Genomic DNA, 15,878 nt, shown 5'->3' on the forward strand with positions numbered 1-15,878 from the left:
ATGAAGTATTGAACTGTGTTGATTTCGTAACCTGCCTATCTTTTTCTCTCCCGTCCTAACTAATATTAGAGTGTCATCTAGGTTGAGGTATACACCTCTGTCTGTAAATAAGTGGTGCCGGTAGAACCTAGACTTGTCGAAATATTGCTAGGGAGATTGATCGTTTCTTCTTCGTAGAGTAATTGTGTTTGATTTGTTTGCCATGAAAGTGCCATAGTGTTTTTCATAGATGTTTCGTTATAAATAAATACCTTAATATCTTTACACTAAGCCTTGTTGCGTGTTTGCTTGTCTTGCTGGGAAGAATTGCCCTATTTTGTATACTCCACATACTGGTCAACTCTTCTTGAGGGAAGTCTGACTGCTCAGCCACAGCTACCAAGTGAATCTGTGTGGTACAGACTGCTACCAAGTGGGTTCACCACCAAACACCTGTAGTCCTAAATCTTTTGCAGTGGTCCCAGAGGGAACTGCACAGGTTTCCGCCTAACAGGCGTGCATGTGGTTGGGGATGTGGGGGCACCACCATGTCCACAGCCACGCCCCGGCGTGTTGCAACATTGTGCAGGACACATGCTGCCACTATGATCCTGCACACTACTGGGGGCGCATATAACAGCTGCCCGCCAGAACGGTCAAGGGAGCGAAAGCGTGACTTGAGCACTCCGAATGTGTGCTCCACTATGCCCCGGGTTGCAATATGGGCTGTGTTGTATCTTACCTCTGGAGGCGTGATGGGGTTCCGAATTGGCGTCATCATGTGGGTGCTCAGAGGGTAGGCACTGTCCCCTGGTGAGGAGGTGATGGGTATCATTAGTGGGGTAGTGACATAACTCTGCATCTGACATGCATGCATGTGCAGTGGCATTCATACTCACCAAGCAGCCATGTATCGCCATGCCGCCCAGCTTCGAGGTCCCGGCTTAGGGTAGACATTCGGTAAATGAAGCTGTCGTGGGTGGATCCTGGATAGTTGGCATATACTGAGGTGATGATTCCATTAGAATTACATACTACCTGCACATTGATGGAATGCCAGTGCTTGCGGTTCCTATAGATGTGCTCAGATGCCCTGGGGGGACGTAGTGCCACATGGGTGCAGTCAATGGCACCTAGCACTTTTGGGAATTGTGCCACACCGTAGAAATCGAGGGTGGCAGCCTGCCTTTCTGCAGGTGTCCTGGGCAGGTATATGTGCCTACGGACTGATGGGCGTGCAGTGATGATGTTCAAGACCTGGTGTAGGCAGCGTGACTGCGTGGCCTGTGACACCCCACCCACTATGGCACTTGTCCGCTGAAATGATCCTGTGGCCAAGAAGTGCAGTACATTGAGGACCTTCTCCAGGGGGCTGAGTGCTTGGGAGCACAGGGTGGGTGATGTGAGGTCATCCTCCCACTCACTGACCAGGTCCAGTATTATGTGTGGTGGAAACCTGTACCTCCCATACACCTGGACATCAGGCATCCCAAAAAGGCTGGTCTGGGAGTGAAAATTTGGGCCCTCACTATCCTCCTCCTCCTCCTTTGGTAACCCACGGCCACTGCTGCTAGGAACCGTATATTCATCCTGGCTTATGAGCTTGTTTGTTGTTTGCGCGCACTTTTATGCTGCGCGGGTCGACGTACGCCTGCTTCATGCTGGCGTACGTGTTTCAGGATTGGACCATTTATTTTTCGGCACGTCGTAGGCGAACGTGTGAATCTTCCCGCCCACCCCAGGAATACACGTAGCACGCTCTCCCAGGCCCAGTCGCGGGTAAATATTCCCGCCCACCCCTGGAATACATGTACCCCACTCTCACAGGCCCAGTCACGTGTGGAACCTCCTGCGCACCCTGTAGTACACGTACACAGGCCAATCGCGTGTGGAACTTCCCGCGCACCCCGTAGTACACGTACCCAGGCCAATCGCGTGTGGAACCTCCCGCGCACCCCGTAGTACACGTACCCAGGCCACTCGCTTGTGGAACTTCCCTCGCACACCGTAGTACACGTACCCAGGCCAATCGCGTGTGGAACTTCCCGCGCACCCTGTAGTACACGTACCCAGGCAAATCGCGTGTGGAAGTTCACGCGCACCCCGAAGTACACGTACCCAGGCAAATCTCACAGCTGGGGGGTGGGGGTGGTGGTAGACATGAGTGGGGGCCTGGTGGAGGCTGCCCCTGCACTGCTGGGGGGTGGGGGTGCAGGGAGACATGAGTGGGGGCCTGGTGGAGGCTGCCCCTGCACTGATGGGGGATGGGGGTGATGGGAGACATGAGTGGGGGCCTGCTGGAGGCTGCCCCTGCACTGCTGGGGGGTGGGGGTGGTGGTAGACATGGGTGGGGGCCTGGTGGAGGCTGCCTCTGGTGGCTGGGGGGTGGGGGTGCAGGGGGACATGTGTGGGAGCCTGGTGGAGGCTGCCCCTGCACTGCTGGGGGGTGGGGGTGGTGGTAGACATGAGTGGGGGCCTGATGGAGGCTGCCCCTGCACTGCTGGGGGGTGGGGGTGGTGGTAGACATGGGCAGGGGCCTGGTGGAGGCTGCCCCTGGTGGCTGGGGGGTGGGGGTGATGGGAGACATGAGTGGGGGCCTGGTGGAGGCTGCCCCTGCACTGCTGGGGGGTGGGGGTGCAGGGAGACATGAGTGGGGCCTGGTGGAGGCTGCCCCTGCACTGCTGGGGTGTGGGGGTGATGGGAGACATGAGTGGGGGCCTGGTGGAGGCTGCCCCTGGTGGCTGGGGGTGATGGGAGACATGAGTGGGGGCCTGGTGGAGGCTGCCCCTGGTGGCTGGGTGGTGGGGGTGATGGGAGACATGAGTGGGGGCCTGGTGGAGGCTGCCCCTGGTGGCTGGGGGGTGGGGGTGATAGGAGACATGGTTGGGGGCCTGGTGGAGGCTGCCCCTGGTGGCTGGAGGGTGGGAGTGATGGGAGACATGAGTGGGGGCCTGGTGGAGGCTGCCCCTGGTGGCTGGGGGGTGGAGGTGAAGGGGGACATGTGTGGGAGCCTGGTGGAGGCTGCCCCTGCACTGCTGGGGGGTGGGGGTGGTGGTAGACATGAGTGGGGGCCTGGTGGATGCTGCCCCTGCACTGCTGGGGGGTGGGGGTGGTGATAGACATGGGTGGGGGCTTGGTGGAGGCTGCCCCTGGTGGCTGGAGGGTGGGGGTGATGGGAGACATGAGTGGGGGCCTGGTGGAGGCTGCCCCTGCACTGCTGGGGGGTGGGGGTGATGGGAGACATGAGTGCGGGCCTGGTGGAGGCTGCCCCTGGTGGCTGGAGGGTGGGGGTGATGGGAGACATGAGTGGGGGCCTGGTGGAGGCTGCCCCTGGTGGCTGGGGGGTGGGGGTGATGGGAGACATGAGTGGGGGCCTGGTGGAGGCTGCCCCTGGTGGCTGGGGTGTGGGGGTGCAGGGGGACATGTGTGGGAGCCTGGTGGAGACTGCCCCTGCACTGCTGGGGGGTGGGGGTGGTGGTAGACATGAGTGGGAGCCTGGTGGAGGCTGCCCCTGCACTGCTGGGGGCGGGGGTGATGGGAGACATGAGTGGGGGCCTGGTGGAGGCTGCCCCTGGTGGCTGGGGGGTGAGGGTGATGGGAGACATGAGTGGGGGCCTGGTGGAGGCTACCCCTGGTGGCTGGGGGGTGGGGGTGCAGGGGGACATGTGTGGGAGCCTGGTGGAGGCTGCCCCTGCACTGCTGGGGGGTGGGGTGGTGGTAGACATGAGTGGTGGCCTGGTGGAGGCTGCCCCTGCACTGCTGGGGGGTGGTGGTAGACATGGGTGGGGCCTGGTGGAGGCTGCCCCTGGTGGCTGGGGGGTGGGGGTGATGGGAGACATGAGTGGGGGCCTGGTGGAGGCTGCCCCTGCACTGCTAGGGGGTGGGGGTGATGGGAGACATGAGTGGGGCCTGGTGGAGGCTGCCCCTGGTGGCTGGGGGGTGGGGGTGATGGGAGACATGAGTGGGGGCCTGGTGGAGGCTGCCCCTGCACTGCTGGGGGGTGGGGGTGATGGGAGACATGAGTGGGGGCCTGTTGGAGGCTGCCCCTGGTGGCTGGGGGGGTGGGGGTGATGGAGGACATGTGTGGGAGCCTGGTGGAGGCTGCCCCTGCACTGCTGGGGAGTGGTGGTAGACATGAGTGGGAGCCTGGTGGAGGCTGCCCCTGCACTGCTGGGGGGGTGGGGGTGGTGGTAGACATGGGTGGGGGCCTGGTGGAGGCTGCCCCTGGTGGCTGGGGGATGGGGGTGATGGGGGACATGAGTGGGGGCCTGGTGGAGGCTGCCCCTGCACTGCTGGGGTGTGGGGGTGCAGGGAAACATGAGTGGGGGCCTGGTGGAGGCTGCCCCTGCACTGCTGGGGGGTGGGGGTGATGGAGACATGAGTGGGGGCCTGGTGGAGGCTGCCCCTGGTGGCTGGGAGGTGGGGGTGATGGGAGACATGAGTGGGGGCCTGGTGGAGGCTGCCCCTGTTGGCTGGGGGTGGGGGTGGTGGTAGACATGAGTGGGGGCCTGGTGGAGGCTGCCCCTGCACTGCTGGGGGGTGGGGGTGGTGGTAGACATGGGTGTGGGCCTGGTGGAGGCTGCCCCTGGTGGCTGGGGGGTGGGGGTGATGGGAGACATGAGTGGGGGCCTGGTGGAGGCTGCCCCTGCACTGCTGGGGGGTGGGGGTGCAGGGAAACATGAGTGGGGGCCTGGTGGAGGCTGCCCCTGCACTGCTGGGGGGTGGGGGTGATGGGAGACATGAGTGGGGGCCTGGTGGAGGCTGCCCCTGGTGGCTGGGAGGTGGGGGTGATGGGAGACATGAGTGGGGGCCTGGTGGAGGCTGCCCCTGGTGGCTGGGGGGTGGGGGTGATGGGAGGCATGAGTGGGGGCCTGGTGGAGGCTGTCCCTGGTGGCTGGGGGGTGGGGGTGATGGGAGACATGAGTGGGGGCCTGGTGGAGGCTGCCCCTGGTGGCTGGGGGGTGGGCGTGCAGGGGGACATGTGTGGGAGCATGGTGGAGGCTGCCCCTGCACTGCTGGGGGGTGGGGGTGGTGGTAGACATGAGTGGGGGCCTGGTGGAGGCTGCCCCTGCACTGCTGGGGGGTGGGGGTGGTGGTAGACATGGGTGGGGGCCTGGTGGAGGCTGCCCCTGGTGGCTGGGGGGTGGGGATGGTGGTAGACATGAGTGGGGGCCTGGTGGAGGCTGCCCCTGCACTGCTGGGGGGTGGGGGTGATGGGAGACATGAGTGGGGGCCTGGTGGAGGCTGCCCCTGGTGGCTGGGGGGTGGGGGTGCAGGGGGACATGTGTGGGAGCCTGGTGGAGGCTGCCCCTGCACTGCTGGGGGGTGGGGGTGGTGGTAGACATGGGTGGGGGCCTGGTGGAGGCTGCCCCTGGTGGCTGGGGGGTGGGGGTGCAGGGAGACATGAGTGGGGGCCTGGTGGAGGCTGCCCCTGGTGGCTGGGGGGTGGGGGTGATGGGAGACATGAGTGGGGGCCTGGTGGAGGCTGCCCCTGGTGGCTGGGGTGTGGGGGTGATGGGAGACATGAGTGGGGGCCTGGTGGAGGCTGCCCCTGGTGGGCGGGGGGTGGGGGTGATGGGAGACATGAGTGGGGGCCTGGTGGAGGCTGCCCCTGGTGGCTGGGGGGTGGGGGTGCAGGGGGGCATGTGTGGGAGCCTGGTGGAGGCTGCCCCTGCACTGCTGGGGGGTGGGGTGGTGGTAGACATGGGTGGGGGCCTGGTGGAGGCTGCCCCTGGTGGCTGGGGGGTGGGGGTGATGGGAGACATGAGTGGGGGCCTGGTGGAGGCTGCCCCTGCACTGCTGGGGGGTGGGGGTGCAGGGAGACATGAGTGGGGGCCTGGTGGAAGCTGCCCCTGCACTGCTGGAGGGTGGGGGTGATGGAAGACATGAGTGGGGGCCTGGTGGAGGCTGCCCCTGGTGGCTGGGGGTGATGGGAGACATGAGTGAGGGCCTGGTGGAGGCTGCCCCTGGTGGCTGGGGGGTGGGGGTGATGGGAGACATGAGTGGGGGCCTGGTGGAGGCTGCCCCTGGTGGCTGGGGGTGGGGGTGGTGGTAGACATGAGTGGGGGCCTGATGGAGGCTGCCCCTGGTGGCTGAGGGGTGGGGGTGATGGGAGACATGAGTGGGGGCCTGGTGGAGGCTGCCCCTGGTGGCTGGGGGGTGGGGGTGCAGGGGGACATGTGTGGGAGCCTGGTGGAGGCTGCCCCTGCACTGCTGGGGGGTGGGGGTGGTGGTAACATGAGTGGGAGCCTGGTGGAGGCTGCCCCTGCACTGCTCGGGGGTGGGGGTGGTGATAGACATGGGTGGGGCCTGGTGGAGGCTGCCCCTGGTGGTTGGAGGGTGGGGGTGATGGGAGACATGAGTGGGGGCCTGGTGGAGGCTGCCCCTGCACTTCTGGGGGGTGGGGGTGATGGGAGACATGAGTGGGGGCCTGGTGGAGGCTGCCCCTGATGGCTGGGGGGTGGGGGTGATGAAAGACATGAGTGGGGGCCTGGTGGAGGCTGCCCCTGGTGGCTGAGGGGTGGGGGTGATGGGAGACATGAGTGGGGGTCTGGTGGAGGCTGCCCCTGGTGGCTGGGGGGTGGGGGTGCAGGGGGACATGTGTGGGAGCCTGGTGGAGGCTGCCCCTGCACTGCTGGGGGGTGGGGGTGGTGGTAACATGAGTGGGAGCCTGGTGGAGGCTGCCCCTGCACTGCTGGGGGTGGGGGTGATGGGAGACATGAGTGGGGGCCTGGTGGAGGCTGCCCCTGGTGGCTGGGGGGTGAGGGTGATGGGAGACATGAGTGTGGGCCTGGTGGAGGCTGCCCCTGGTGGCTGGGGGCTGGGGGTGCAGGGGGACATGTGTGGGAGCCTGGTGGAGGCTGCCCCTGCACTGCTGGGGGGTGGGGGTGGTGGTAGACATGAGTGGCGGCCTGGTGGAGGCTGCGCCTGCACTGCTGGGTGGTGATGGTAGACATGGGTGGGGGCCTGGTGGAGGCTGCCCCTGGTGGCTGGGGGGTAGGGGTGATGGGAGACATGAGTGGGGGCTGGTGGAGGCTGCCCCTGCACTTCTGGGGGGTGGGGGTGATGGGAGACATGAGTTGGGGCCTGGTGGAGGCTGCCCCTGGTGGCTGGGGGGTGGGGGTGATGGGAGACATGAGTGGGGGCCTGGTGGAGGCTGCCCCTGGTGGCTGGGGGGTGGGGGTGATGGGAGACATGAGTGGGGGCCTGGTGGAGGCTGCCCCTGGTGGCTGGGGGGTGGGGTTGATGGGGGACATGTGTGGGAGCCTGGTGGAGGCTGCCCCTGCACTGCTGGGGGGTGGGGGTGGTGGTAGACATGAGTGGGAGCCTGGTGGAGGCTGCCCCGGCACTGCTGGGGGGTGGAAGTGATGGGAGACATGAGTGGGGGCCTGGTGGAGGCTGCCCCTGGTGGCTGGAGGATGGGGGTGATGGGAGACATGAGTGGGGGCCTGGTGGAGGCTGCCCCTGCACTGCTGGGGGTGGGGGTGCAGGGAGACATGAGTGGGGGCCTGGTGGAGGCTGCCCCTGCACTGCTGGGGGGTGGGGGTGATGGGAGACATGAGTGGGGGCCTGGTGGAGGCTGCCCCTGGTGGCTGGGGGGTGGGGGTGATGGGAGACATGAGTGGGGGCCTGGTGGAGGCTGCCCCTGGTGGCGGGGGGGTGGGAGTGATGGGAGGCATGAGTGGGGGTCTGGTGGAGGCTGCCCCTGGTGGCTGGGGGTGGGGGTGATGGGAGACATGAGTGGGGGCCTGGTGGAGGCTGCCACTGGTGACTGGGGGGTGGGGGTGCAGGGGGACATGTGCGGGAGCCTGGTGGAGGCTGCCCCTGCACTGCTGGGGGGTGGGGGTGGTGGTAGACATGAGTGGGGACCTGGTGGAGGCTGCCCCTGCACTGCTGGGGGGTGGGGGGGTGGTAGACATGGGTGGGGGCCTGGTGGAGGCTGCCCCTGGTGGCTGGGGGGTGGGGGTGGTGGTAGACATGAGTGGGGGCCTGGTGGAGGCTGCCCCTGCACTGCTGGGGGGTGGGGGTGGTGGTAGACATGGGTGGGGGCCTGGTGGAGGCTGCCCCTGGTGGCTGGGGGATGGGGGTGCAGGGAGACATGAGTGGGGGCCTGGTGGAGGCAGCCCCTGGTGGCTGGGGGGTGGGGGTACAGGGGGACAATTGTGGGAGCCTGGTGGAGGCTGCCCCTGGTGGCTGGGGGGTGGGGGTGATGGGAGACATGAGTGGAGGCCTGGTGAAGGCTGCCCCTGGTGGCTGGGGGGTGGGGTGATGGGAGACATGAGTGGGGGCCTGGTGGAGGCTGCCCCTTGTGGCTGGGGGGTGGAGGTGCAGGGGGACATGTGTGGGAGCCTGGTGTAGGCTGCCCCTGCACTGCTGGGGGGTGGGGGTGTTGGTAGACATGAGTGGGGGCCTGGAGGAGGCTGCCCCTGCACTGCTGGGGGTGGGGGTGGTGGTAGACATGGGTGGGGGCCTGGTGGAGGCTGCCCCTGGTGGCTGGGGGTGGGGGTGATGGGAGACATGAGTGGGGGCCTGGTGGAGGCTGCCCCTGCACTGCTGGGGGGTGGGGGTGCAGGGAGACATGAGTGGGGGCCTGGTGGAGGCTGCCCCTGCACTGCTGGGGGGTGGGGGTGATGGGAGACATGAGTGGGGGCCTGCTGGAGGCTGCCCCTGCACTGCTGGGGGGTGGGGGTGGTGGTAGACATGGGTGGGGGCCTGGTGGAGGCTTGCCCTGGTGGCTGGGGGGTGGGGGTGATGGGAGACATGAGTGGGGGCCTGGTGGAGGCTGCCCCTGCACTGCTGGGCAGTGGGGGTGCAGGGAGACATGGGTGGGGGCCTGGTGGAGGCTGCCCCTGCACTGCTGGGGGGTGGGGGTGGTGGTAGACATGGGTGGGGGCCTGGTGGAGGCTGCCCCTGGTGGCTGGGGGGTGGGGGTGATGGAAGACATGAGTGGGGGCCTGGTGGAGGCTGCCCCTGCACTGCTGGGGGGTGGGGGTGCAGGGAGACATGGGTGGGGGCCTGGTGGAGGCTGCCCCTGGTGGCTGGGGGTGGGGGTTATGGGAGACATGAGTGGGGGCCTGGTGGAGGCTGCCCCTGGTGGCTGGGGGGTGGGGGTGATGGGAGACATGAGTGGGGGCCTGGTGGAGGCTGCCCCTGGTGGATGGGGGTGGGGGTGATGGGAGACATGAGTGGGGGCCTGGTGGAGGCTGCCCCTGGTGGCTGGGGGTGGGGGTGCAGGGGGACATGTGTGGGACCCTGGTGGAGGCTGCCCCTGCACTGCTGGGGGGTGGGGGTGGTGGTAGACATGAGTGGTGGCCTGGTGGAGGCTGCCCCTGCACAGCTGGGGGGTGGGGGTGGTGGTAGACATGGGTGGGGGCCTGGTGGAGGCTGCCCCTGGTGGCTGGGGGGTGGGGGTGATGGGAGACATGAGTGGGGGTCTGGTGGAGGCTGCCCCTGCACTGCTGGGGGGTGGGGGTGATGGGAGACATGAGTGGGGGCCTGGTGGAGGCTGCCCCTGGTGGCTGGGGGGTGGGGGTGATGGTAGACATGGGTGGGGGCCTGGTGGAGGCTGCCCCTGGTGGCTGGGGGGTGGGGGTGATGGGAGACATGAGTGGGGGTCTGGTGGAGGCTGCCCCTGCACTGCTGGGGGGTGGGGGTGATGGGAGACATGAGTGGGGGCCTGGTGGAGGCTGCCCCTGGTGGCTGGGGGGTGGGGGTGCAGGGGGACATGTGTGGGAGCCTGGTGGAGGCTGCCCCTGCACTGCTGGGGGGTGGGGGTGGTGGTAGACATGAGTGGGGGCCTGGTGGAGGCTGCCCCTGCACTGCTGGGGGTGATGGGAGACATGTGTTGGTGATCAGTAGTGCAAGGTGACATGTGGGTTGGCTGGTGGGCATGGCCATGGTGGATGTGTTGCCTGTGGGACATGAGCAGGGGTGCAGGGTAGTACCCTGTGGTGTGGGCTGCCTGCAGGGGCCGTGGAGGGTGTAGAGGGAACACCTGGGAAGACCCACATGGCCAAATCACGTGTAGCATTCCCCGGCACCACCGAAATACACGTACCCTGCTGAAATCGCGTGTGAATCTTCCCGCGCACCTCGGAATACACGTACCCAGGCCAATCGCGTGTGGAACTTCCCGCTCACCCCGAAGTACACGTACCCAGGATAATCGCGTGTGGAACTTCCCGCGCACCCCGAAGTACACGTACTCAGGCCAATCGCGTGTGGAACTTCCCGCGCACCCAGGAACACGCGCACACGATGTTTTTCACACAGCGGGTGTCCGTGTTTGTCGGTGCCCCTTTGCACCTCATTTGTTCTAGAGGGCCACTGTATGGCCCATTCATCATGGCTATAAATGGGTGCTTTTTGTTAGCGCACATTTTGGCGCACATTTGTTTCAGTCGCAGGGGCGCTACCGCCTGCTTTCTTGTGGCGTACTTGTTTGGCCCTGTGCGCGTCTTTGACCGTGCGCTAGTTTGCCCTATTCGATTCCATGAATACGGGTTGTAGGCGAGCGTGTGGGCGTTCCGCGCACTTGCCTCCTGTACTTCCCCGTGACGCCCATATTTTCACGCGTTGTTCCCCATTCCGAGTGTTATGCCCCATGTTCCGCCTACTTTTGTGATGTGCGCCGCGCTATGTGCGATTTCGCAGTGGCCGTGGCGCACGCTGTTGGATGACCTGTGCGCCGGCGTGCGCGTGCGCGGCGCACATTTGTAGCGCACACCCAATGTTTTTCTCGCGCACGGACTTCCATGAATCGATGTGCGCTGGTTTCCCTGTGATTTTCACACTTGCACTGCGATTTTTGCACTTTTACTGTGATTCGCACGTTTTGGCACCTCTGCGCGGGAATTTTCGGCGCACATTATTTCCATGAATCGACCTGTTTATATAGAACAAATATACATACAATATCACGCAACCTGTGTTGGTACTCATTAATGAACCTCAGAAGGATGAAAGGCTGAGTTGGTCTTGCCAGGATTCGAACCTGCAACCTGCTCAATCCGCAGAGCTATTTTACCAGCTAGAGCTATTTTACCGGCTATAGTAAAATAAGCAATTACATGTATGAATGTTCTCAAAGTCAGAAAGCAAATTACACTCTGTATTGGATACCATTAAACTGGTAACAGATTTAACAGCAGGCCAGTTCATCTACAGGTCTGGTGCAAAATTGGCCACATGTCAAGCCTGCATCAATCTGCTTTTTAGGCTTCAGAGGTTGGCCTGACACGGCATCCCGTACTCTGGGCACTTGTTACCGCATACATGCAAACAAACATCCTGAAAAGCATGCCGTGCAGATATGAAAAATAGAAACATTAGAACAAGGTATTCATGGTGGGACAGGAAATTAGGGACCATCTTATGTGCTATAGTCAAACATTTCTACACTGTACACAAGCTTTTAGGCACAAGGATGTTGTCAAGTGACCAAGGACACCGAGATGGAATGTCTTGTGATGATCATAACAGACAACAGCAGAAAAAACATGCTATAACTGCTACTTGCAAAAAGCAAAATACATAGTCCAAAATTGATGCTCATTCTAATCTAAATGTTTTTGGACATATTTGTCTGCATTGTGAATGTGAGGTGTTTGAAAACAGACTAAATCAGTGACTCACCCCCTAAAATGTGCCTGAAATAAACCTTGAATGAGTCTAGCAATTATGTATTATTCCTATTCTTTCTTAATTAGGGTCACAGGTCAAAGTGGTACACTTGTGTAACCCCCTGTTTTTTTAAAAGGCCTGTGCAAGAAAGCCAGCCACTCCAGAAACAAAGAGTCTCATGGTGCTGGCCCCAGCCCAGGAGCTTCCATTTAAAAAACAAAAGTTTGTTTTATTTTTCCTTTTTTAGGGGTAGCAAGGGAGACCACAGGGGTAGCAAGGGAGACCTATAGGGGTTGCAGTTGTGACCCCTGGTGACCCCTAAATGACTTCCCTGACATTTCTCAACCTAAACTGTCCCGCAAATCATAACGCAAATTAAACGCAATTTATGGCTTTTAAACACAGTTCTTTGGAAGTTCAATTGGTCGCTATATTTCCCTAGCGTTTCTCTTTCATGGCCTTCCCTTTGTAAACTGCATATGTGTGAGGTAGGGTGGAGTTGGACTGCACAGAAATCTATCCAGCAGCCCTTATGCAAACCGCAGCTGACCAGTTACAGATAAGCTCTCCTGGATTTAGTTGTTTCATATTGTTTTTTATGGTGGGGGAAAATTGCGCATATTTGGCAAAATTAAAAACCATGATACCACCAGACACTGATAATCAACTCCAAGATCAAAGTGACATTTTCTCCATATCTTTTTAGTGGATTTGTTAGAAACTGGAATTCCAACAGGTACATTGGTCCAGAGGCAATCAAGTGGTTCTGGAGAGTAGGATTGGACTCATCGTTCCACTGAATCCTAAAATCCGGTTATGTTTTCAAAATTGTCTCAAATTTGTGAGTAATAACTACTAAAATATATGTTATGTAAATTGATCTTTTACATATTCCCTCTTGTTATCCTGAACACCGGACCAGATTTTAATATGTTAGGCAAAAGGAAACGGGCTCATATTCCACTGCGCTGTCCAATCTTTATTCTAATCAAACACTCAGTTGTGTGAATTGGCACCAATGCTGCAAAACGATTGGAAATGAGATAGCTTTGGTCCCTTTGAAGCTACAAAAATGACACTCAAGTACGTTTTTCCCAGTTGCACCAGTGCCTTAACAGTACTTGACAAGACTCTAGTTTCACAATTTAGGAAACACTTAGACAATTACTAGATGTCTTTATTATATGATTTTTAAGAATTGCACAGGCTAAGCCGACACGTGTTTTGACCTTCACTTTCAAGGTCCTCTTCAGGGCTTTAGCCAAAACAACAATACGATAATGCAATACATAATATTGTAATCAAATGTGTATACAGACCAGTTGCACACCATTGGAGAGTCACAACATTGCGAAGAGTGGAACTATAAATGGTAAACATAAAAATAACAAAACAGAGGCAAGAAAAAACAAAAACACACATCAGTCAAAAATAGATCTATCTCTCTACATTGTTTTAGCAATACATGTGCAATCATTATTGATTTCTTATTCCATGTATCTACACTAGTATAACAATAAGTCCTAACAATACATACTAATTCATATTCCTATTCAAACACTAACATATCCTGGAACAATTCCAGTGTCCACTTACAAGACCTTGAATGAACTGTACCACTACAACCGTTCATAAATTACTGGAAAATGCCAAATATATACATTTTTATAATCATAGGCACAGAAGTGTCCAATTAAAGTGGACTATCTTTGTCTACTAACAACTAAGCCAGGTAAAATTCACAACTAATAGTACATTCTGCCAAAGTTCAAGTGGAAATCACTAGTCTTCCAAAAAAGATTTTCTAAGTTCCAAAACGTGAATGTGAAATAAAATCAAGATAAAATAGGACTACATTTCATTGTGCCTAATAAAGTAGTACTTCCTCTAATATTTATAGTGATTAGCCAGAGAGAAAGACAAGCAGCCTTACCTAATTTGCTTCGCACCAATGCTTCAACAAATCAATTCATTAACTCCAGGATATTCCTGATCAGACTTCCTTGTGAACAATCCTGATAGCAAAAAAATATATAGATACACATTTTTGCAGTTTCAACCTAAGGCTAACTAGCCCCAAAACCATATATTAACTAAGTCTCTAATACAATACCACCACAAATGACCTCTAGTCTCAGTAAAACCATAGATATTCCTTACTGTAGGCTCATTGCTTGCACAGCTTCCAAATCTTCCTGCACAGCATTCCGTGTGGCGCGAGCACGCCATTTTGGAAGAAGCCTCTTTTTGAGGGCTAAAGGGACGCATGTCATCAGCTAGACACGCCCCTACTTTGTATATGTCAACAAACTGTCGTGAATTGCTTGCATTCAAGCCCGTTTTTCTGCTCGATTTTCATTAAGAATTATGCAAAGTAATTATAACAATGAACTCCAAAACGTGCTCTGGACATTTGAAAAAACTATTACAACACATGTTTTCTGCATGTAAATAAACAGAGCCACTTAGACACACCCCTCGCTGTCTCACATATAAACAAAGTGGCGGTACATAAAGTAGCATTTGAAACTTCCTAGTTGTTAAGATGGATTTCTGAACTCTGACCTGGTGGGCAGAAGGCCAACCTTGTTTCTTGGAACCGGGTAACCTTCTGGACAAGCCAGACCAATCAAGGTAGCATTGGCGGTGGTCAAGACTAGGTCTCAGGAGGGGTGAGGGTGACTGAAAAACCTCAATGAGCACACAGAGTAAAGGAAAGTACAAATCACTCCGAGTCAGGTGTATATATATTAAAAATACAGCTACATTTATTCAAGGCCTTTGAGTTTCAACACAATAGTTATTAACAGTAACACTTTTAAACCAACTAAATCCTACTAATATACATATATACAAAACCAAGTGGAATAAAGGATTAATGCACAAAATGGGTCCACAACCTAGAAAAGGGAAGGAAGCAGGTAGTGCAAAGAGTCTTTAGGCAGTTCTGCAGTAATCACAATCCTAACTGAAAGGCAGTCCAGTCCCTAAGAAAAGGGGAGCCTATTGCTCAAATGTACTTGCAATGCTGGCGCTCGCGGCAGTGCAGATGGGCGAAAACGGGTTTCTTGTAGGGTCTGTAGCAGCTCAGGAAGGTGGGTGAGGTGATGCAGAATAGCTTCCCACTATTCGTGGAGGGTCTCCCTGAGAGGGCAGAACAGGTTCCAGGAGTTGGGAATAGTTTGATAGCTCAAGCTATCTGTGGAAAGGAGAGGGGCTCTCAGGGACCACTTGTGCGTAAAACTGGATGGATGCACTAGGGGCCACCGTTAAGGGTTGCAATTACTCACCGATCCCTGTCGCACTCTGGACCAAACGTTGGCAGTCGTGTCCAATTCGGTTGCATTTTCAAATATGGCAATATTGCAGCTCTGCGCCTTTCAGCGATGAAGTTACAGCATTAATTCCCAAAAAGGACAGTGGCGATTTCTCCACTCCTGGTGGATGGATCAGGCCAGTTTTACTGTAGCAGGCTTCAGGGCACAGAGGGGCACAGCTGCAATGCACTTGCAAAGTTCGTCTCCACAGCTGGGCAACACGGTAACCGCGTGTACTGCGGTTCAGGCGTTCTCTCTTTACTCCAGACCTGGAAATGCTAAATATATGAAATTTGGTGTGAGAGTGCCGTGGACACACAGCTTGCGATGTACCAAACTCTGAGGTGCTCCTCAAAACGGTGGCGGTAACAGAGCAAAGGTCCTGCGCAAGCTGGTCAGCCCACTGGTTGGCTCAGGGACACTTCTGCTAAGACTTACATGCAGGGTTTAATGATGGTGCCGAGAAAAGTTGGTTCCACTACTCCAATGGATCAAAGCAACTTCGCAGAACTTCTAGTTCGATCAGATGCAGAGGGGTCCAGCGGGACGACACTGGGCTCAGGGTGCCAAACCTTCTAGCAGATCACCAGCAGTTCCTCGACTCTGCTTCTTAGATTCAGGAGACTTGGGTCCTATCCTTCAGAGAGAATGCAAGAGATCCACCTGTTATGGGTGTTTGGAGCCAGGCCACCTGTGTGTGCCAAACACGGTAAATGCGGTTTACCTGGCAGGAAAGGGTTAAAATATATGAAAAGATAAGCTGCCACCAGCCCTGTCCAAGGCACATCTGCACTTCTCCTTAAAAAATCCTCGAAGCGAGCGTATCTAGGGCCTTTAGAAATTATTGGAAGACCCAAGTGCACCATACTGTAAGGTACATTGTGCACTTGCAACATGTTGCAGAAAAGTTGCAACATTGACAAGGACTAAGGGAAACAAAGTCTCCCAGTACTGACTGTC

Source organism: Ambystoma mexicanum, chromosome 4p, assembly GCF_040938575.1.
Source record: "Ambystoma mexicanum isolate Mex_15411 chromosome 4p, UKY_AmexF1_1, whole genome shotgun sequence".
Classification (NCBI taxonomy): Eukaryota; Metazoa; Chordata; class Amphibia; order Caudata; family Ambystomatidae; genus Ambystoma; species Ambystoma mexicanum.